Consider the following 23,921-nt stretch of genomic DNA (forward strand, 5'->3'; position numbering starts at 1 on the left):
ACATATGGCAGTCCCTGAGGTAGTCCCAATCCAAGGGGAAATGGGAGCGTACACGACAGGGACGACAGAATGAGTCTGTCAAGGGGAAGACATGGCTGGACTGTACATGGCATAATGGGTCACCGAAGAGACCACTGGACATAACAACCAGTCTACACAACACCCTTAGAGGTAGTAGACCTGGCGCCTGGCGGTCCGCCACGCCTGGCACCGGAGGGGTGATGGAGGAACTCCCGAGGCTAACCAACGTAGGGCGCCAACGGAGCAGAAGATGCACGTATCTGGCTGAGGCACGGAGTGGTGTAGCAAGCCGACACAACCTATTCCCTCGCACCACTTGCCGTAGCGAGTACTCGGGAGGTAACAGGTTCCACACGTAGGCTCTAGAATCTAGCGAAAGTGTTCGGTGTCACCCAGCCCGCAGCTCTACAGATGTCTGTCAGCGAGGCACCTTGAGCCAAAGCCCCGGAGGCGGCAACACCTCTAGTGGAGTGAGCACGCAACCTGGGAGGACAAGGCTCACCCGTAGCTTCATACGCTTGGGTGATAGCATCCACTAACCAGTGAGCTAACCTCTGCTTGGAGACAGCCTTCCCCTTCTGCTGGCCTCTGTAACAGACAAAGAGCTGGTCTGAGGTCCTGAAGCTTTGCGTTCTGTCAATGTAAACCTGCAGGGCGCGGACTGGACAGAGAAAAGCTAGGGCTGGGTCTGCCTCCTCCTGGGGCAGCGCTTGCAGGTTTACTACCTGGTCCGCGAAGGGAGTGGTAGAAACCTTGGGCACATATCCGGGGCGGGGTCTCAATATAACACGAGAAAGGCCCGGCCCGAACTCTAGGCACGATTCGTCGACTAAAAAAGTCTGCAGATCCCCGACCCTCTTGAAAGAGGCCAATGCCAACAGGAGCACTGTCTTAATGGACAGGATACTGGCTCTACTGTCAGCAAAGTCTCAAAGGGAAGACTTTGGAGAGCTCTCAGTACCAGAGCTAGGTCCCAAGAGGGTACAGAGTGCAAAACACAAGGCGGATTTAACCTCCTAGCACCCTTCAGGAATCTGATGACCAGGTCGTGCTTCCCCACGGACTTACCTTCTACTACATCGTGATGTGCAGCTATTGCTGCAACATACACTATGAGGGTGGAAGGGGACAGCCTACTGGCCCTGTCGGGGGTGACAGGGCCAGCCCGAAGGGTAGGACTTTGTACTGATATGCTCGACCCTCGAACGCAAACAGTAGAAACGGTCTGTGTCGAGGAAGAATCGAGACGTGAAAGTACGCGTCTTTCAGATCGATCGCTGCAAACCAATCCTGGGGACGGATGCACTCAAAAATGCGCTTCTGTGTGAGCATCTTGAACGGGAGTTTGTGCAGGGCCCGATTCAAAACTTGCAGGTCCAGGATTGGCCGTAACCCACCGCCTTTCTTGGGTACAATGAAGTAGGGGCTGTAGAACCCAGACCTCATCTCGGCAGGAGGGACCGGTCGCGGTCCTTCGCCAGTAGGACATCGATCTCTTTCCGCAGGACAGGGGCATCCACTGACCGCACACGGGTGAAGTGAATGCCCATGAACCTGGGAGGCCGGTGTGCAAACTAAATTGCATAGCCGAACCGCATGGTGCGGATAAGCCATCGGGACGGCCCCGGAAGTGCTAGCCAGGCTTCCAGGTACCGACCCAACGAGCCCACCCGAACCGCCGGCGTACCCGCGGAGGGGCAGAGAGGTGGAAGGCAGGGACCCGGCTCCAGTGGCAATGTAGCTAGGGCTGCAACTAACGATTATTTTGATAATCGATTCATTTGACGATTATTTTTACGATTAATCAATTAATCGGATAAAATAAAACCCTAAATCAGGCCTCATTGATCTGATAATCACTATTTTGTGTGTTATACAATCTACTTAATACAGACAACTTCATTATAAAGAAAAACAACAAATAAAATAAATATATGACCATAACCTATGACAAAAATGCTATTGTAAACTAGATTAGTGGATAACTCAGCAAAACTTAGTCTAGAAAAATCACAAGTGCACAATAATTGTATAAAATCTGAACATTTAGTGAAAAAAAAAAACATTCCTTAGTGGGGAACAAATAAGAGACAAGAAGTGTAGCACTAAATTTTGTAAAACGTTACACATTGCTCTTTGTATTGTTGTAAAATAACAACGTAAAAATAAGATGCACAGCTGTTTTAAATGTAAAGCACGCTGTTTAGTGAGGCAGCAACATAATAGATAGGACAGAACAAGAAAGGCTATTAATAAGCTTTCATTGCTCAAAAGTATTATGACATGATTGTGAAAGACTCCAAAACAGTGCTGAACACAGCGCTTAATGCGCACCGCAAGCGCTGAATAATGCGCTTGAAGCAACACGGAGTCACAGGGCGGCGCGCAGCTCTTCAAGTCCGCCGCATTGAAAAGTTAAAAGCAAACTTTTTTAAAAGGAAAGAGAAAGACATATCGATGCATAGTGTATTATACAGTATTTATGCAATAGTTTATTCAGCCTTTTCTTTTAACAGTTTTAAATTTCAGTTAGGCTACTGTGCGCATGAAGAACAATTATAGTGTATATATATACTCTACTCTAGTGTTGTGATCTAACAGACACTCAGACTCAGTAGAAAGTGATTAAGTTACAGCAATAAAAGACTATAAGATAGTCATCAATCATATCAATATTACCATTTAATCATCTTGGAAAGAGTTTCATCGTGTTGACTGTCGTAACCGAACGCGACGCGCTGTTTGAACACCGGCATATGCATAATGATAACAGCCGCAATGGAGGGAAAAGCTTACGTCAACTTGAATTTAATGACTTAAATATACATTTCTATCTCACATTATACTATAGTATGGCTTCATATAGTATAAAGTATACACAAATGGTTTCAAAAAGGGCGAATTGTGCTGAAAGGTGAGTGATTTTCGTGTATGCGGCATATTGATAGCGGTTCGCTGATGCCCGCAAATTAGTTCAAACAACTCACAGAATCAAGAGCGCGCATGAGGGACAGAAGATAATGTGCTCCAAACAGTCCGTGTTGTGCGCGCGAGGCAGGGTAGAGTGGCGAGGGAGAGAGACCTTGCATGTGTGCCACATGAAGTGCATGTAAGAAGCGCATGTAACATGTAAACAATCCCCGTGACGTAATCAGACCAACTAATCGATAATGGCATTCGTTGACAACGATTTTCATAATCGATTATAATCGATTTTATCGATTAGTTGTTGCAGCCCTAAATGTAGCCACTGGGCGTCTGGGCGTTAAGTTCTCTAGGAACCTGCTTCCACCGGGGGGGCAGACGGCAGAGAGAGCCCGTGGGCTTTCTGCTGCGGGCCCCCCTGTGGCGAGGGGAGGGGAAGAGACGCAGCACGAGGCCCTGCCTCTTCGTGAGGTGGTCTCCGCCCCTCCGGACCCAGTCGCTGACCGGAGCGACGCAACCGAGGAAGCGGAGGATTCCACGCAAGCCCGACATTCGCTGCCGCCCACTCGAGTATGTGTGAAACAAGCGTTACACCGCACCAAAATATTTGTCTTTGAATCATTCATTCAAAAGATTAGGTCAAAACGCTGATTTGTCCAGTAATGAATTAGGCCTAAGTTTATTGAATCATTCATTCATTCATTCATTCATTCAAATCAAATATTTAAAAAATAATTAAATCAAATTGATTAAATATTTTTAAATAGATTGTAGCAATAAACATTTTGTTAGAACTTCAAGTAAATAATTATTATTTTTTTAGTTGTCTGTTCAGAATATAGGGAGAATCATGATCTCCATCTTTGAAACGAACTAGAGCCAGACGGATATTATCGGCCGTTATTATCGGCCATATTAGGCATTTTCCAAACTATCGGTATCAGCAGTTATAATGGCCGATAAATGAATATTTCAAAAATAAAATGACGGATGAAACACGCTTGAACCAACCATGATGTCATGAACCATCATGTCATGAGGGTTGGAGTTCTATGGTTTGCTCAACAGAGGGCACTCTACACCGTCCCCTTAACTCAAATAAGCATGACAAAATTTCTAAATTTCACTATTATGTCCAGTTTTGGTGCCGTTAAGTAAGCCGAGAGCGAAGCGGAATTAGCTAGTAATAGTTACGTTACGTTGTTACAGTGTAGTTGATTGACTGTCCTTTTAACTTTTGATAATGTGAATGAAGTATTTCTTTAATAGCGCATGACTGTTAGACACATCATCTCTCCTTGACCTGTTATATTGAAAATGTATGTTCTACAATTTGCAGTATGATGTTATCCATTGCTAAATTATGGCTCATCATAGACTAGCTAACCAGAAGCTAGCTAATGCCACTATCATCAGTCTGTTCTGTTGTGACAAGAAAAGAAACAAGTTTCTTTTTAAAATGCATTATCATATTATTTTAGTTAAAACTATTTTAGTTAAAACTTTGTTGTGCGTTTCTGAAATAAAAGAGAAATAAGAAAAAAGAAATAAAAAAATATCAGCCGATATATCGGAATATCGGCTTTTAAAACATTTGTATTGGTATCGGCCTTCAAAATCCTTTATCGGTCGGGCTCTATAAGATACAGTGCTCATGTTTATTCAATGATGTCAAGGCCTTTTTAGAAAAACTATTTGTGGTGAGCAGTGTTGATATTGTGAACCAATGTATGGGAAACACTGTAATATAATTTGACAGCTAGCAATTATAGTTTAACTATCCATCTTCACCGTCACGCTTAGTAACTGTGTATCACCACAGTGCAACAGTGAAAACCGACCCTCTCAAACAGTGTTGCGCCGCGTTACGATCATTGTTGAATTGACATACACCGATATATTACACCAGTATTTAAAAAATTCATATCAAAACAAAAATAAACACTGGTTTCTGGTATGAACCGGTATACCACCCAGCACTAGGAGACCATTTTTAAAAACTTGCACTTTGAAACCAAGTTTTCAAAACTTTTGCCTTTTTCAGGTACCCAAAAAGCCGAGAACCCAAAACGGGCAGAACATATATAAAGTTTTACATTTTTAGTTGAAACTGGTGTGGTGTAAACAGATTAAACAAGGTAATTAATGAACAGAATGACAAAATCAAAACAATAACTATGGTGACACATTAAGGTGGAAAACCAATAAATTAAGTAATAATTAAGAGTAATCATGCCAAATAATGTATATACAATAATAATAATACTTTATTATTACTACTATTTAATTATTTAATTAGTTGTTATTATTAGTAAATACAAATTACTATTTTTAAAATAAAGAATAAAAAATGCTCATTATAATAAATTATAAATTAATATAACATAATCCAGTATAAATGTAAAATTCCAATACTGATATTTATGGTCGTTTTAATTCGCAAAAGTTAACCATCAAACTTTTATTTTTGTCCAATAAACCGCAGGGAGGTTTACAAGTTTTGGAAAACGGCTGGCCCATGTTATGTTCCCAAATGCACGTTATTAACGACTCACATGCAAAGATGAGTTTGTGTGGAGTGGAGCCACATTTACTGCAAACTTTGGCACAGAAAATATCGGATCATGAGCTGCCTCTGTGTAAAAGAAACACAGAGCACATATTTAATTAAATTGAAGCCTCTGGGATTTGATAATCACACAAAGGCATATCGTGATTTCAGTTTCTTTTCCATTAATCGTGCAGCCCTAATTTGACTTTTAATGTTTTGCTTTGCAATCACTGTAATTATATTTGTTGGAAGCAAAGGGAAGTACACTAAATAAGCACACTTGATCCTGAGTGATCCAAGCATAACCACACACAACCTTGTACGGATGCATGGTCTCTCTCTCGTAGACACACACACATACAGTACACATATATTAAATCCCAGCACTGCTGCACTTCAGAGTCAGATCTAGAAAACTATCCAAGCTAAGGAGCAAGAACTGAAGTTAGCTGAAATATCTCTCAACCCAAATGACTCTTTAAACATTAACAAGAGTGTGCTGTTGGGTATTGTTGCATAACCCCGCTCTGAGCGCCTGAACCAGCCAATTACAACCAGAGATTAGACTAATGGATCTAAGCCACAATATGTAGTGCTCATAGCACTGTGGGGAAAATAACGTCACACTCCAAAACAAATAATATCAGTAAGAGCCTGAAGCATAGCTGCATGGAATCGTGTACTTGCATATAATGATACAACAACGGGATGTGTTTTATTCTGGTTATAGAAATACTGATCCCCCATGATGCATTGCTTAATTAGTTTGGTTTCAGTGACTTAAGCAGTCAGTCTAATAATCAGCAATAACTACTAACCAACAGCAATGCAGTCCAGGCAGGTTTCTGCTGTTATCCTAATGACACCGTCAAGTTTGTCAAGAGCTACAGACTGTAACGGAGAACTCGTTATTTTTGATCACATTTTATCTAACGCATTGGTCACAAAATGGATCTGTTAATGGATCAGTGATCAGTGAGTCACAAATGCACACAATTATGAAATAAAAATGAATGTTCGAATGACCAAATGATATTCAGGACATTTCTAGCAATAACAATGACCAACAAATTTCCCTTCGCGGGGTTAAATGTAACATGGACGTTTTACATAGTTCGTCAGGAACAGCAGGCTGTCTTTCTGCTCTTTTTCTCTCGCTGCCAGAAGACGGTCTCACACGAATTTGGGGAAAGTTTTGATAATATTTCGTGAAGGTACTAGACAAAGAGTGTTTTGACACCATGCAAGTACATTTTTTCATCATAGATTTTTTTCGGTTTCTGAGTTGGGTGTATACGTTTCCAAATCTAACTTTATATTGCCTTAATCACTATCTCGTTTACTCAAACATAGCACCGTTTTGAAACATGTCAGCAATTCCTAGCGACTGTTAGCTAGGCTTAAAATATGTAATATACAGCGGGGTTAGTTGTAACACAGTGTTACAAACAAGCCACCAAGTGTACAATGATAATCAAGTGAAAACAGAGCCACAAAACTTTTCAGGTTTGAGTATTTATAAATACATTTAACTTTGTTGGACTTTCACAGTGTTGGAATTTAAAATGTTTAAAATTTAGTGTACTATGAATGATAACTTGTTTATTTATTAAAAATATGGCCTGTTTTTAATGCAATAAACCCTTTAAATTTTTATTTTAAGCTCATTTGTATTATTATGACTGTTATTATTATTAATAATAATAATTGTACATGCAGCCGCCACACACAAATCTAATTTAATTGCAATTACAATATTTTATAATTTTATTTATTATTATTTATCGCAAAACTGTGCAGCCCTTTTCTATGTCTCTATCCATGATATTTATCCACAATAGAAGGATGATTGGATGAGGGATGGATGTATGAATATCTGTCTATACAGATGCACAAACAATATGAAACTATACAAATAAAATTGTACTGAATTATGTGTGTTACACAAAAGTGTTACAACTAACCGTTCTGTCTGTTACAATTAACCCCGCATATGGGGTAAGTTGTAACATTTGCACTTCTGTCACTTTCAGTGCAAATGTACGAAAATAGGTCCTAGGAAAAAAACTTTAAGTGGTCATTTAGCAGAGATGTGTATGTTGCTTGTGTAAAAAAAGTTCGGAGTTCGGTTGCTTCCGAACCGTGCCGTGGTTCGCGTGAATGTGAAAGCAACATGGATTCGGGTGCGCTCTTGTTCAGGAAGTAAAGTATCCTGTGCATGCGTTTTAGCTTATTGTGATGTATTCAGTTAAATAAAACACTTGTAAGGGATGATATGTTGATGATTTACCTCGGATACGAGCGAGAATGTGTATTCCTGCATTGTGCGTGGAAGTCCACCTTATGTGACAAACGCACAGTAAACCTGTATTGTTCACTCAACTGAACTCTCACTCAAGCGTCTCTCTCACATACACACACACACTCACAACGTGCACACCGCGTCTGTCTATGAGGCGCCGGACTGGACAAAAGCGAAGCGAACTGGGTGAGAGAGAGACAGAGTGTGACTTTATTTAAACTTATATAAAATAATATAATTTATATTACTGGACAGTTTAAAGCTCATAACCATATTTTGTTGTTACTTGAAGAGTGCAGTGTTATGTTGCATCATGCAGTATTTGTCCTGAAAAGGCTACTGAGTAAATGTCTGTATTACCTCAATAAATTTAAGGTCATTCCGAATTTATTTGTATTTTTTAATACATTTTAATCATTGACTTTAAAAGCACACTCTTTTTAGGACTAAAATAACAGTCAATGGTAAAAAAAAAAAAAAAAAAAAAAAAAAAAAAAACTAATTACCAAAAATTAAAATGGAAAAAACAGAATTTGGGAAAAAATAAAATGGAATTTGGGAAAAAAATAAAACGGATTTCATAGGGCCCTACTTTTAATAAATAGAAAGTTCAAAAGGTTCAAAAGTTTGTTTGTTTTTTTAAAGAATAATTTACATTATAATTGTCTTTAAATTATAATTACACTATTGATCAATTTAATGTGTCCTTGTGAAGTATTAACTTATTTTAAAAAAAAGGGGGGGGGGGGGGGGGGACCCCAAATTTTTGACCACTCCCCGTTTTCCACTGGTCAGAGAAACAGATATTCCCACCACAACCGCACACCATTAGTTGAGATAAAGTCAGGATCTATTAATAGCAGCACAGTCACTTTTTGGCAAATGGCTTACTCGGTTTTCTCTGGATATTAAATAATACATGCTAAGTTTTGCATTAACTGCCATATTCATCATTTAAATGTTTATCATCATCCAGCCAATAGAGACTTCCAACAGAATTTTGAAAATGATTCACAAACCTTGTACAGTGAACTCACCAATACTCGATGATCGAGAACGGATTTCTTTCCACAATCTCCCTTCTCTTTTTTTATTCTGTTGGTGATAAAGTCTGTCCCTTCTATTCCTCAGAGAAGCAATGAATGTCAGATACAGAGAGAGACATAGAGAGTGTTTAGGGATTATCACACTTTTACTTCAAAATAAGTGCTTTCTCTGGCATTTTGTTGGAGAAAGAACTATTTCCTGATGTTCTCAAGAGAGTGAGATTGGGTTCTGTGATGTAAACCTATCTGTTGCAATGCCATGCGAGAATTGCAGACAGGAAGTTCATTTTTCTACATGCCACCACACCCTCGTATAAGTGAAGGAAGGAGCAACAGAGAGAATGTGTGAGCCTCAAAGGACTGATATAGACCGATTGGTCTTTTCCCTTGGACACACACCCCCAACTGAGAAACATGAGTCAAGCAAGACTAAACTGTGATAATATGGAAAACTCCTCTCTGTCTGTCTGTGTGTCTGTCTTTTACACACACATACACACACAAACACACACCATCTCCTAATGAAACAATTAACACTGCAATGCACATATTGTACCATGACTAGATTTTGACAAAATATGAGTGTAGTCGGGTAAAACTCGATGTCATAGATGTTGTAAAAACAGTGAGCAGGAAATATGCTAAGGTGTTCTGGGTGCTTTCTATAGATACAGTTGTAATCGAAATGATTCAACTCCCATTGCAAATCATGTTTATTGGCAAAATTTACAGACTTTCAGATGTTTGCAAGGAAAAAAAAAAATCAAACAAAAGTAATTAAAATAGCTCATCATAACAAATGGTTCAAGAGGTTTCCCCAAATACAGCTGACAATGCAACTTTTAATGAGTTTGATTTGTTGTTGTTTATTGCAAACAGCTGAAAGTCTTTTAAGTTTTGCCAATAAACCTGATTTGCTATGGGGGTTGACTAATTTAAATTACAACTTGTGGCGGTTCTACCAACCACCAACATCTAAAATGGCGGTAATGCATTTATTTTTCTTTGTAAATGAATCACAAACAGATTTTTTTCTAGATATTTTTATTTCTTTTACAATGATGCTAGTTTCCAATCTGAGTGCACGCATTTTGGTAAATAGTATTCATTTGAGAATAATCGTTTATACCTGTGTTTTGTTTCTCCACATGCGGCTGCCGAGTCATCTGCCAAAGGGGGTGCTGGAGTTTGAGAGCACCTTTTATATTCCACCACAGGAAGTGGAAGGAACCAACTCCTGGCAGTGGGCAGAGGGACTCTGAACTACAAAGTTTCTGATTAAACAGCAGCATGTGGATATTTTGTTTGTTAGGTTAATATTGGGGTTCAGTAGTGTTTATTTGGACAGTATATTCTTATGGTTGGTGATTTGGATTTATTTTGGGTCTTTTTAATTGTAATCAATTAAGTTTTCCCACTTTTGTGTTTGGAGTGGGCTAGCCTATGTGTATATATACCCCTATTTTGTGTCATTCAGGAGGTCACATTTGTTATGTTCAGACTTATTTTATGGGTTTGTTACGTTGACCTCAGTTTAGTTGAGACCCACTTTGATTGATTACTTTTTTTCTAATGATTTGAAATTTTGTTTGATTTGTAGGCTAAATAAAGCCATTTTTTTTTGCAAATCTGTGACCTTGTGCCTTGCCTTTACTGCTTGATCCTTGACACAACTGTACTTGCATACTGGCCCAAGTCAAAAAGTGTCAACAGCCAAATAGCAAGGAAAATGTGATTATTTTTAGACTGACTGTTTAAATTGTACATTAAATAAGGTCTGATTTTTTTGTTCAGACTGCACTTATTTTTGCTAGCACGTCTCCACTGGTTTTCATAGTGGCAATGCAGACTAGCATCGATTCACCATGCATGAGACTTTAGTGATGGATGCTTCATCACTGATTATGTTTTTATTTTTTCATGAGGACATCTGAACACATTTATCACAGACAACATAAAAAAAAATACAGAAAAGGGTAGCAAATGCAATATTATATATATTTTAAATAAAGTATTCTTCACTTAACCAATTAACTTCAAAGATCGACATTGTCTTGTCACAAAACCTGACAATCCGTTGCACAAGGAAAACAACACAAGAGCGCCAATCTGGTCACTGAGACTAAGACGCATTAAAGAGCTCCTATCAGAGCATTTGAAATGTGCCTATTTTTGTTTTGGGAGTTCCCAAAAACAGTTTAACGTGCATGCAAGGATAAAAAAAAAAACATTTTATTTGTTTTATAATATGCATTTATTTATAACCTTTTTTTTATATTTAACTTTGTGTATTTTTTAATCATTTTTCATAAATGTTGTTATATGCAAAGTACAGTAACGTGTGCACAGTTATGCATATAAATAAATAAAAAATATACACCAATTATCAAAACTAAAAAAAATTAAATAAAAATTATGTGTAGCCTAATAATCTTATATGACTATACAATATTAATGATTTAATAATAATACCTGATTTGCTCAACGACTCCCAAAAGATTCGTTCGACGATTCATTTTGCCAAACAGTGAGTGACGCAAATCTGCGGCGATTGGTCAAATGACCCAGTCAGTTGTTATTGGTAAACCGTAGGCAGAGATTGTCGGAAATGGAACGCCCAGAACCAGGATTATAGATTGTCAAGTGTTGAAAATTGTATACAGTGTATGAAAAAACGTGTCAGAAAAAGTGCACTTTCCACACGGCCCCTTACTCCGTCAAAAGCGAGCTTTCCCGGCGAAACTCACATTGCGGCGGCTTTTGAGGGGCAGAGCTTATTATATAGAGCGAAGTCATATTTGGCTAAGTCGTTACTCGTTACGGAGGTAATTGCCATTTTTCAATGAATGTCTGGGGAATATCAAAAACAAAACTAACTTTACCCCACTTAGAAGCTGCGCGGAGTGTACACAACACACACAACAAAATATAACTATATTGTGCATGCTACAGAAAACATAACAGCAAACATTATTAATATTACTTTCAGATTGTGATTCAGAGAAGGACGAACCTGATCCATATACACTGGATACTGAGCCCTCCTTCAGGAACAACCGGCTTGTAAATCCACATTTGAATTCATTTAGGTTTTTGAATGATTCGTCATTAAAATGATGAGAACACAAGGTTCGGGCTATACTGTTGTGGTATCGTTGAAAATATGAACTCTAACCACTGATTCTTCACATGCTTGTCCCTGGATCCTGCACTTTCAGATATAAATCTTTGCAGGATGTTTTCATTCCCTTAGAGCTATATTCCACACTACATGAGCAGTCATTTTAAAAAATCCATGATAGGGGCTCTTTAACAAACACCAAAAAAGTTGGATGCCTGTCTGAATAACGTATTTTCATATTCTAGTCTCTATGGCTCAGATCCCTCCTTCACTAAATCTACAGAATGTAAAAAACTTATAATTGCTTAGAAAAGTAATAGCACACATCTTAAAGGTCCCCTGACATAAAAAATTTTAACATTAATTTGAGATCCACTAGCCTGTATATGGTCCCCCAGTGGCTAGAAACTAAAAAGACACGCTGATCTTGAACCTTCTCCATATGACGTCATACGGGGGAAAGGTAACCTCCCCTTTCTCTGCTTTGCCCACCAGAGAATGTGGCTCGCCCATGAGAAAGTGAGTTAGGAAGTATGAACGCGATTTGAATTTTCGATCAGAAACTGCATTGCAATGATAAGATCTTCATTCTTGCGATACAAAGATTGTCATCTGCTTGCTCAATGTTCATCACATTTCAACATTTTATGTGATGGGATAGATTCTAAATACTTTAAAAACTTCTCATGATTTGTTAATCTCGATGTAGTCTCGCGTAGCCAGACCTTCAGACTGACGGCTGAAGGTCTGGAATTCATAGCAGCTTTCTTTGGCCAAGGGCCGCCCATAAGGCCGTTTGACTGACATGTCAAACAACCAATTACAGTTCGTTTCGTTCAGCGTCACGTTTCAGGGTGTGGAAATGTCCCCACAACAACAGATCGGCGTGCAACAAGTCAGTCAGCAGTCAGCAGCAGTTACCGGAGTGCCTTATATATGGATCAATTGGTTAACAACGCTCCGCGCTATTAAATTCGCCCACGAACTCGCGCTCATGTCCATCTTATGCCCGATTTCTCAACGCCGCACATTGAATACTCACGAGTCACGGCTGCGAATGTAAGTTACGTCCCCGCCACAGCGCGCTCACGCCTACTAAATAAACGCCTCAGCTCCGGCGCCGCGTACTCGCTATTCCCTTTAGCCTTTAGCACATCTAGTGGATGCATAACGCAAACCCAGTCAAACGTTTGACTCTGCAGTATCTTATGTGCCTTATAATCCAGTGCGCCCTATATATGAATACTGAATCGGCCAGCTGCGATGTCAGCGTAGACCTGTTTGCCCACAAACACGGCTGATATCCCCTTCGCAGTTAGGTACTTCACTTGATCTTCCATAATAGATAGGAGGGGACATACAACTACGTTTAGCTGATCTTGATAAATGCTCATTGTCACCTTTTACTGTCTATGATTGTCACTCATAAACACAACAGTTTTTCTTCCGCAATCACACATCTGCGCTTTGTTTCCCGGCGGACCGAAAATAAACGGTCGCCCCCGTAAATCCGATAAAATTCAACCAATCAGGTGACGACTTCGACATTCCTGAAGTGTTTCCAGTTAAGTGTACCATATGCATCAGACATTTAGCCAATGTTCCGTGGGCGTGACGTCTGAGGCTGAGACTAATCTCGATCGATGTAATAGTAAAAACATAAAATAGCTGTAGTAAAAGTGTTTGGGAGTGTTTCACATGTAATACAGAGCCATTTCATATGCAAGCATGTCAGCCAATCACAGCAGTGGCTGGTCCTACACTGAATCCTACAGCAGACGCCCCTTCAAACAGAGCGTTCAAATCAGAGGCTAAAATCAGGCTAGGAATACCTTTTATTTACAAATTCATTCATGATCTAAAAACAATCTAGCATTATAAGGGCAACCCAGGAAACATTATAAAATAATAAAATAACCCCATGTCAAAGGAACCTTTAAGAATCTGCATGATTAGGCATCATAATTGATCGCAGCACATACGATAATAATATTAAGCACCTCTAAAAATAGGCCTACTATAAATGTGTGCCCACAGACAAGGACACGGGCACAAACTAAAACGTTCCATCAAAGTACAGACCTACTGCACAGCACAAAGCACTTAATATAACTGGCCCTAGTACAGAGCCTTGGGGGTTACCTGCTGAAGGACTACAATAATAACACACACTGACCTTGAAGTCTTTCTGCTTTTTTAATAATCATGACTTTATTTCCCATGTCTGCAGGAGTCACACGCACCCACCCAAACAGCAATTAATATCAGATGGAGCCTGAGTGTAATTGAAACTGACTAATTGCTAATACTTAAAGACATTTATTTAAACAAGTTCAGTGACTGGTATTCCCTAGGTTAGTATGTTCAGCACTGATTCCTGTCAAAGTCTTGATATATACATCTTTAAAAGGTCAGAGTTATCATTTTTGTCACATAGCCCTAAGAGTATTGCCTAGGCTATTCTTCACCTCTATCATACCTGCTAAAGACCCTGTTCAGTGATTTCCTCTCTCTTGCTCTCGTCTGAGAGCTGGTGGGACATTTTATCACTGCTGTGTCAATGTGCCACTTCACGTTTTGCACGTAGCATTTTTTTTTTCACCCTCCAAATTGCATGCTGACATTTCGTCATTTCTGGGCCACCCCGGGCGTCACTCCAATATCAAAGGAGTGCTGTTTGCTTGTTCATGTAGAGTAACAGGCTCAAACGGTGTCCAACAATAAACCACCCCAATCATGTGTCACTCTAACAGAGATGAGAGAATTAGCATGTGGTTGGTACGCAGCCACGTTTCTGAAGGCCAGCTTGTCACACCATGTGTATGTTTCATTTAATGTGCACCTTAGAGGGTGTCTCCCCTGTCAGCTTTAAATATCATGTGTTTGATGTCATTGAAGGCTATGAGACTCAAGCCGTCCTGTGCGGTTAAAATGAATCTTGACTGGCATGAAATAAGGAACTATAATGGTGAGATGCAGTTTCTCTCAAACTAATTGGCTAATGAAATTGGACATAATGTTGTAATTAGTGGACATTTCCACTATGGTTTGGAGGTCAAATATGAGTTATTCCAACTTCATTTCACCATCGTCCATCACTCCCATCCCGTATCGGCTGATTAAGAGTATGGGGCGTAGTCACAGAGAAATACTAGAGAGTGATGATGTGCACCTGAATTTAATAGTACTTTGTCAACACTGCCATAAAAGTAAGTACTTAGACTTGCTAATGTCATTTTTACTGATTGTTATTTGATCATGAAAAAGCCAAGTGCCCAAGATGCATTTGAGATGGATAGCATTTAAACCACCTCAGGCATTAGCATCATCAGAAACCCATTTACATGTAAATATGTTAGGTTGTAAAAATCATTTTCAACTTTGTTGTTGATTGTTGAGCTGACACAGCCGTTAAAACAGTACAACCCATTAAACAAAGTGTAGTGATCTGTCTTACAGCCTTGTTTTCATTTGCAAAAAATAGATTTCATTTCTATAATAGATTCAAGTACACTGTAAAACCTAACAGTTGTACTAGCTCATAACTAATGAGGTCAGTAAAGTCAAATGTCCTTATGCAGTTGAACAAACTATTAAGTATTGAGCTCTGTTGACATTTATGCCACTTTAATTGAATAGGGCTCAAAATTTGATAGTTAATTTGTGTGGAGCACTCAAAAAGTTTAGGAGTAGTGGCATGACGTCATGTCGTGGTGGGTGAGTCTTATCTCTGCCTCAGGAAATCTGAGTCAGCCATCTTGAATTTGCCTTCATGCGGAGAAGTTTTCATGGAAATTTTTACAGTTTAATTTGTTTTTATTCGTTTGCAATGCATTTTTTATCCCCTCACTTCAAACCAAGACCTCAGTTTTCTCATCTTTGACCTGCCGTCATTTCAGCGCCGTCTTATCAGCGCCGTCTTATCAGCCCTGATTGGGTAAGTAATGCTAACATTTTTTGTTGTTGTTTTTAATTGAATTTCGATAAATAGTCTTACATTTGGAACTGGGAATACATGTATATAATATGCACAGTGAATATTTGTTGTAAATAGTTTACAAATCCGAGTAATTGTAACTAAAAATGTTTGAATCTAACAACGGTGTACAGTTGGCGGGTTTCCGGAAGAACTACATTTCACATAATGCATGTTTTCCCGGGACATTGACGTAGAGGAACGACCGTGAGTTTGAATGTTCTCGTGGAGTCCGAAACGCTCCTACTGTCTATGGTCCGAAAGCATAACGTTAACTTATCCCTGCTTCCCAGTTTCTGCCGGCTGTTGTTTTCGCTGGTAATGCATGTAAAGTAACGTTTTACTTATTTGTAAGTGTCCGCGTTAAACAGTAAGTATTTCACGTTGACGAGCTGTGTGTTTGTGTGCAGCGCCATCGTGAATCTAACAATGCTTAACAACATAATGTCAGTGTGTTATCATGAAACCAACAAGGTCTTTGTGTGTATTTCTTTCCAGGCTCGAGTGTTTGGTTGTGAGATGATCATCTAGGAATCTTTTTTAAAAGTTCAGGTAGGATGTATGTTAATGTTATGTTATGTTAATGTTATGTTATGTTAAGTTAATAAATAATGTTATTAACAATTGGTTTTATTTTGTGTTTCCACTGTCATTCTTTTGCCATTTCTTTAGATGCTTTTATCACTTGAACCCTTTATTAATACTTTGTTAGTATTAATGAAACAAAACATCAACAGAAATAGCATATACACACACACACACAACTTTGATGCTGTGCTTGTTATTAACTAACTTTTCATTTTACTAAAATTACTGTACAATGAATGTTTTTGATAGATTTGAAAATTTTGGATTTTTATCTGTAAATTTACTTTTTTAAATTTAATGTATCATTATGTATCGTTTAAAAAATGTTTTTAGAAAATTGACTAATCATCTTTGTGTGCATGTTGTGTATAGATATTGGACTTGAGTGCTACAGAGAGTCAGCGTTTCACCATCAGACAGTTGCCAATAGGTGAGATTTGTAAATTGTTTACTGATATGATTTTTTTTTTAAAAGCAGATTGAAATGAAAAGTATTCTCTATTTGATAACATTATACAGCCTGTTTTAAATTAAAGAATGACAAATAACTTTCTATTTTGACATTGGTTCTGACTCATCCCTAGTAGAATTGTCCTTGTTTTTCCTACCTGGCAACTGAAAACTTAAACTAAAAATACGTTCACAAGTCTCTCCATGTATTGCAGAGTTTCACCGAATCAACAACATTAACCTGCGCAATCAATTCTACAAGGAGCTGGACAGACACACGCCTAAACTCATCACCTTGTTCAGAGACAAGGCCACCAAGACTGTCAAGACAGTGGAGGAGCTAGCCAAACTCATGAGGATTTATGACCTTCAGGTGAATTTTAAACTTAACATGATTCAGAAACAGATTATTTACAGATTATATTCAGTCAACTATAAGAAACCATAGTGAATTGACTGGACTGTGCCCTGAGGCTAATAGATTATTCCATGAACAACATTGTCATATCATCAGAGATAGACATCCTGACAAGATGTATTCTATCAGAAAGAGGTACCTTTAAAAGATACTTTCAGTTTCAATTTGAAGATATCAAAATAACTACTGTCTGTATTCATGAAATTTTGTTTACAATTTTAATTTTTTTTCCTTTTTTGTGTTATTCAAGTATTTACAATAGAAAGTAATTTATTTGAAAAATGTTTTAATGAAGAAATGGTGAACCAAAAACACTGAATCTACCATTCTATAGCAAAGACCACCATCAGAATATGGAGCTATTTAACACTTTTCTTTTTTTTAAGTGTTTGTTCTGCATTTGTGTAATTACTTTTGTAATGTATATTTTTTGTCCATCTAGGAACAACGTGATATAAATATGAGATGGGACCTCATCCTTGGTGCACTTCCTGTCTACCTGCATGAAGATTCTTTAAGTTCTTCAGGACCTGTAATGTAAGTGTACTGTCCTCACTATCAATCCCTTTGCCTTGCTATTCGGTCAGCTTAAACATATCTCTCCAAAAACTATAGGAAAACCAGGCGGGTATTTCAGAAAGCAGGTTATGTGAAAACTCTTGACTTATCCATTCCAGAGGGCTATTCCAGAAAGGAGGTTCAACAAACTCTAAAAACTCAGGGTAAGTCAACTCAGAGTTCAGGGTTAGGCTTAGTTGCAGAATAGCTGATCTGAGTTAGGTAATTCAACTCCGAGTATGTTAACTCTTGAGTTGAGCTTGTGCTTCACAAGCAGTATAAAGCCATCAATGGAGCTCTGATACTGTGATTCTCCATGGCAATCAGGAAGCATAGATTTAACTTAATCTCTGGGTCTGTTACTGTGGTAACTTGCGTTGTGAACCTAAAGATTTGCTTGAAGAAACCCTGAGTCTTACGGAGCTGCCTGACAGCAGCTGTCCTTTCTTTTTCAGTCCAATCATGTTAAAGCAGAAATAATTCACATAGTTTGATTCATTTTGATGAGCTCTCACTCCCTGACAAGGACTGAACCGAACAGTAGACCGCTCTTTCTCATCAGTCCGCAATTTATATACTTCGGCCGCACAGTGAATATCAGACTACACGTCATTGCTGATGTGCTCTCAGATCAGAACAATCGTCTTTGTTTTAGCTTTTTTTTTTTCACCAGCCGGCAGAAAAAGAGAAATAAATAATAATACTATAATAATAATATTTTAGAGTACCTAACTCATATCAGCTATTCTGCAACTGAAAACTCATGGTAAGTCAACGCAGAGTTCAGGGTTAGGCTTAGAGTTTGTTGAACCTCCTTTCTGGAATAGCCCCCAGGACCTGAGTTGTTATTCTTAAGTAAACTGATATTCTCAAGTTATTATAAATGAAAAGGTAAGTATAAAGCTTTCCACAAAAAGTATGCCAACAGATAGGTGTGAAACTAACATAAGATATAAGCATATGTAAAGAAAATAGTTTAAACATGTAGCTTAGTAGTAGTCTAAGTGTCAGTAATGTTTAGAGATCATTGGCATGATTTGTATCCTTGAGGGGCTAAACTCATTCTTGTATTATTTGCGTTTTATAGTCAGGAGTTGGTCCAGACCTCACCGATACTCCAGTGGCTCTCCTGACAGTCGTAACGGATAACACTACTGATGCAGCCCTCTTCTGCCCTGAGAGTATCTGTCGTGAAGGATAAAATACTTGCAAGCTCCTTTTGTGTCTTTTTAAAAGCACATTGTTGAATAAAAAAAGTTGCTAAATTGTCACAGTGGTGTCACTTCATCTTTTCTGACATTATTAGCTGAGTAAAATTGTGTAGTTGGCTGACATCAGGATTTTAGTTTAGAGTAAATGTTGAGTGCATATCCCACTTTATGAGTAGAAAACTATAGGAAATTTAGTGCATTTCCTACATTATGAGTTTAAGAAAAGTGAAAATTAAGTATATATCTGACATTTTATGAGTTTAAGAAAAGTGAAAATTTTGAGTGTATTTCCAACATTTTATGATTTGAAGATAATTGAAATTTTTGAGTGAATTACTCACTAATTTTAAGTTGAGAAATATCAATATTTTTAAGTTAACATTGAGATAATTTAAGGCAACATTAAATATAACTTTTAATTTAAGTAAACTTAAAACTTTTAAAAACATCACTCAAATATTTTTGTGTAATCTGTTACAAAATAATTTTTGAGTTCTGTTAACTTATCCGGGTTTACAGTGTACCAAATACATAAGGACAATAACAAATATCATAAAAATGTGATAGTTACTTTTTTCTTTGAATAGAAAGTTATTAAAAGCATCTATTTGAAATCGAAAACATTTGTAACATTATAAATGTTTACATTTTGACCAATTTAATGCATCCTTGCTGAATAAAACTATTTTGTGTTTAAAACAGCTAAACAGCATAAATGGGGTGTCCTAAAACAAAAATGAGAGTAATCCATTTATGTTGTGTCATTTTACGCAACTGTAAACTGCACTGCGAACTGAGTTTATTGAAAAATCAGGCCAATAATTTGCGACCTTTTCTTCAAAATCTTCTAATTTGGATTTGATACATTTGAAGGCTCGAGGCGTCAACCACCAATCTTCACTATACCAGACAAATCTCTGAAACTCCACATCAATTTCTTTTCACCCTCCAACCATCTTGTTTACTCCTCATTTACAACATTTAGGTCACATTTTCCTCTGTAAGACAATACACTTATGATATTACAGCAGGATTGTATCTCTCTTTTTGCACACATGCCTTCCTTGCTCTCAAGCAATTGTTCTTGCCACATGCCTCAGCCATTTCAAAGAGCAGCTAACAGCCAGACACAGCCGAAAGGAGGCACTCAATATGTCCTGAATTATTCAACAGCTTTATCTGCTGTCCCACAACAGACAGACAGAGAGAGAGGATGGGAGGTCATCCTCTCTCTCTCTTTATATTTCTTTCTCCCTTGCGTCAGTTCAATTATTCGTGGACAGTTGAATGAGCTTAACACTAGTTTTTTGATAAATGGTGATTGATATATTTATGTTACATAAACAACACACTGTATACTTTTGTTATATTGCTATTTGGTTTGGCCAGTTTTCAATTCTTTTGGCAAAGTCTATTGATTAAGAGTGATAAAAGTGGACCAAACTCTTCAGCAATCCACTCAGTGTGACTGAAACCCTGAATATACTCACCTGTCTCTCTCCATCTCTCGCTCTCTCTATAATATTCTGAATATAAAGTTCTTATTTAAAGGCAGACTCAGGCCCTTCACATACTTTCGAGTACATTGCATACAGATCAGGTAAGTGCATCTCCATCTATCTCATCTAAATACTGACTTTGCCAGTAAGATCTATACAACTAAAGTCATTTAATTGATTGCCTGTGAATGCAACTTAAAGGAATTGTTCACCTAAAAATGGCAATACTTCTAATTTACTCACCCTCATGTCATTATAATTCTATTACTCTTCAGTGGAACACACAAAAAGAAATTTTTCGGAGTCATAGCTGTGCTTTATCATAAATAAAGCACAGCTATTGACCAATCAGAATCGAGGATTGGAACCAACCGTTTATAAAAAATAAATAAAAACATTTATGGTGTGCATCTTGATAGAAAACAATGGCAATGACATTTCTAAAGATACGTCAGTCCAAGTTGCTTTCAGTTAAAACAGCTCAAACATGCATTTTAGTCTGGGATTATGCTTATGTCTTGTCTGTGAAACCTAGGGTTAAAGATATCAATTAAATACATTATTATTTATATATTATTATAAATACCATGAATCTTTGATATCATTTTTCTTCAGAAATATTTATTTTGGGACTATAAAATGAGAATGAGGGTGCCCAGACAAATAATTTGATTCTACAGAACTGCATTTTTCTTAAAATGGCCTCCCGCTGCCAACATCATAAAGATTGCAATTTGTTATTAGTAAAACATAATAAACATACAGTGCTTAGCATAAGTGAACACACCCATGCTATAAGTTGACTTGACTAAAAAGAGAAATTTCCTTTTGATTTTCAACGATTTTTCAAGATTTTCTTTTGGAAATTGATCTTAATGCCTTAATTAAAAAAAGGGGAATAATCCCACCTTTAAAGAGCCCCTATCATAGCATTTGAAATGTTGCTATTTTTGTTTTAGGAGTTCCCAAAAACAGTTTAACGTGCATGCAAGGATAAAAAAAAAACACTTTATTTGTCTTATAATATGCATTTATTTTAACTGATTTGCTCAACAACTCTCAAATGCTTCGTTCGACTATTCATTTTCCCCAAACACCTCTTTTGAGTGATGCGAATCTCTTTATTTAAGTTATATAACAAATTGGTTTCAGGATTCATTTCTTTGAGTGCTTCTGCTTTAACTCAACAAATAGATCTATTACTAGTGTTGTAGTCAAGACCACCTAAACTGAGACCAAGTCAAGACCAGCATGTGTTGAGACACAGGGGTGTTGAGAAGTTGAAAACAAGACAAGACCAGCACAGCACTCATCAAATTCATCAAAAAGATCCACATTTACTGCCTTAGAAATGTCTTATATTTAATCAATAAATTCAATTAGAACAATAATATAGAGCTGTTAGCAATCAATGAAAAACGAAAAAAAAAAAAAAGTAGGGATGTCCCGATCCGATACTCAGTATCGGTATCGGCTCCGATACTGCCATTTTTGCCAGATCACCATAATGCATCACCCCTCCTTTTTGTGCCCAGGGAGAGCAAACTCATTTTATTGTGGTATCATCAATTTGAAGTATGCTTGCCCCCAAAATGTCACATTTAAAAAATAAACAAAAACTTTTTAAATATCTGTGGTTGGTAATATATGACAATCAGATTCTTATTAATTGGGTGCTTTTTGGCCAGACTAAAGCTGCAAAGTGCACCACATGTTATGCTGATAGTCAATGTGTGACTCTGCGAGACTAATGAGTATCGGTCAGGATAATCTCAAAAGCACTGCTTGTTTCAATCGTCCACATACAACGCAAATGGCTGCTGAAGTACCAGACACGGACTCATTACAGAAAATTACCATCAGCTGATCTTTGATCTTCACTACCTCTTTACTTCCTGTGTGAAGACTTTTTTTGCAATGGCATATTTTTAATACTTGAGGCATCTGAAAGGTCAGATTTGCTCTGCTCACAATTACTTAATGAACTCGTTAACATGAAATCTGAGATCAAATGACGACCTGGAGGGAAAAAAAAAGTCAAGTGTCCAAAGTTTGGTTGTGTAATAGGCTACGGTGAGATGAGATAGCATCCACTGCCTCAGCTGTTCAAGCCGACTTCTACACCAAGGCCAGGATTTACCACTCCCAAGAATCAATGTGGCATGCCAAATGTATTGGTCGCAAAGCAGGTTTGATGTAAGGGCCTGCTCTTTCTCCACCTCCGCCAGCAGGAACGCAGCCAGACTCAGTTAAAATCATCTAACATGTCCGCCGGTCACTGGGGCAAAGATAATTGTCTTTTTGAGACGTGATAAAGTACAAAACCAAGAAAAAAAATCTGCTTGGGGTGGAAGCAAACAGGCGTGCAAAGGAGCGTATGTGGTTGTGGAGAATGAGAAAGAGAGAGAGCGAAAGAAAAAGTATTTCAACAAAGGAAGGGCAAGAGGGAGACATATAGAGCATCTCGTGGTTTCAATTCCTCACCTCCTTCCTTCTCATTCGCTAGCTCTCCACCTGGCTTCATTAATCTAAAACCACACACACTCATGTTGAGCTGAATGTAGGTTCTCAAGACGTGCATGTAAAAAATTTAATGGTAAATGTTTTTATATTATAATGAGGTTAGCTAGGAGTAGGTTGCACGCACATGTCAGAGCAGATGCTGAAAATAGACAGGCGGCAAAATAAACACATTAATCGATTCTCTTGCGGACGCATCGATGCATTGAATCGTCGGCTGTATAATCGATGCAAATCGATTAATATTTACACCCGTACCATGAACATGCAAGAACAGTAACAATTAACACTCTGGAATAACACTCTAACATAGTCTGCCATCCTTAATACAAGTCAAACTTTTTTGTATGGTAGGAGTTAGTCCACTTATTAACCGTCCAGTCAAAAGTAATTATAGGGACTCTTCTCTGTCTCTCAGTACATAACGACTCAGAACCTGATTTGCAGGTTCGGCAGTAACTGCGTCAGATGTCAAGTCATGAGAGTAAGAGACAGCCCCACCGTCAACAATGTCAGTACCAAGGTCAAGTGTCGATTCAAAGGTTAATTTGAGTTGTCAGTAACCCCTGGTCAGCATTAACAGATTCTTCTCTGTCTATTTGAGAATCAAACTTCTCATCCAAAGGTAGTGACATCTCATCATCACCATACGAACTTGCAGTGGGCATGGCCATGACCCATAGGGCTTTGACTCCGAACTTCGTTATTCGAATATAATTCAAAGATTAAAAAATA

The 23,921-nt window shown here is 38.1% G+C and overlaps 1 pseudogene; it reads left to right on the top strand.

The window, feature by feature from the left end:
• Positions 1–1,617: 1,617 nt before the first annotated feature.
• On the top strand, positions 1,618–19,227 carry LOC148977411 (uncharacterized; annotated as a pseudogene).
• The last annotated feature ends 4,694 nt before the right edge of the window (positions 19,228–23,921 follow it).

Source organism: Pimephales promelas, chromosome 10 (genome assembly GCF_988280905.1).
Source record: "Pimephales promelas chromosome 10, fPimPro1.hap1.1, whole genome shotgun sequence".
Classification (NCBI taxonomy): domain Eukaryota; kingdom Metazoa; phylum Chordata; class Actinopteri; order Cypriniformes; family Leuciscidae; genus Pimephales; species Pimephales promelas.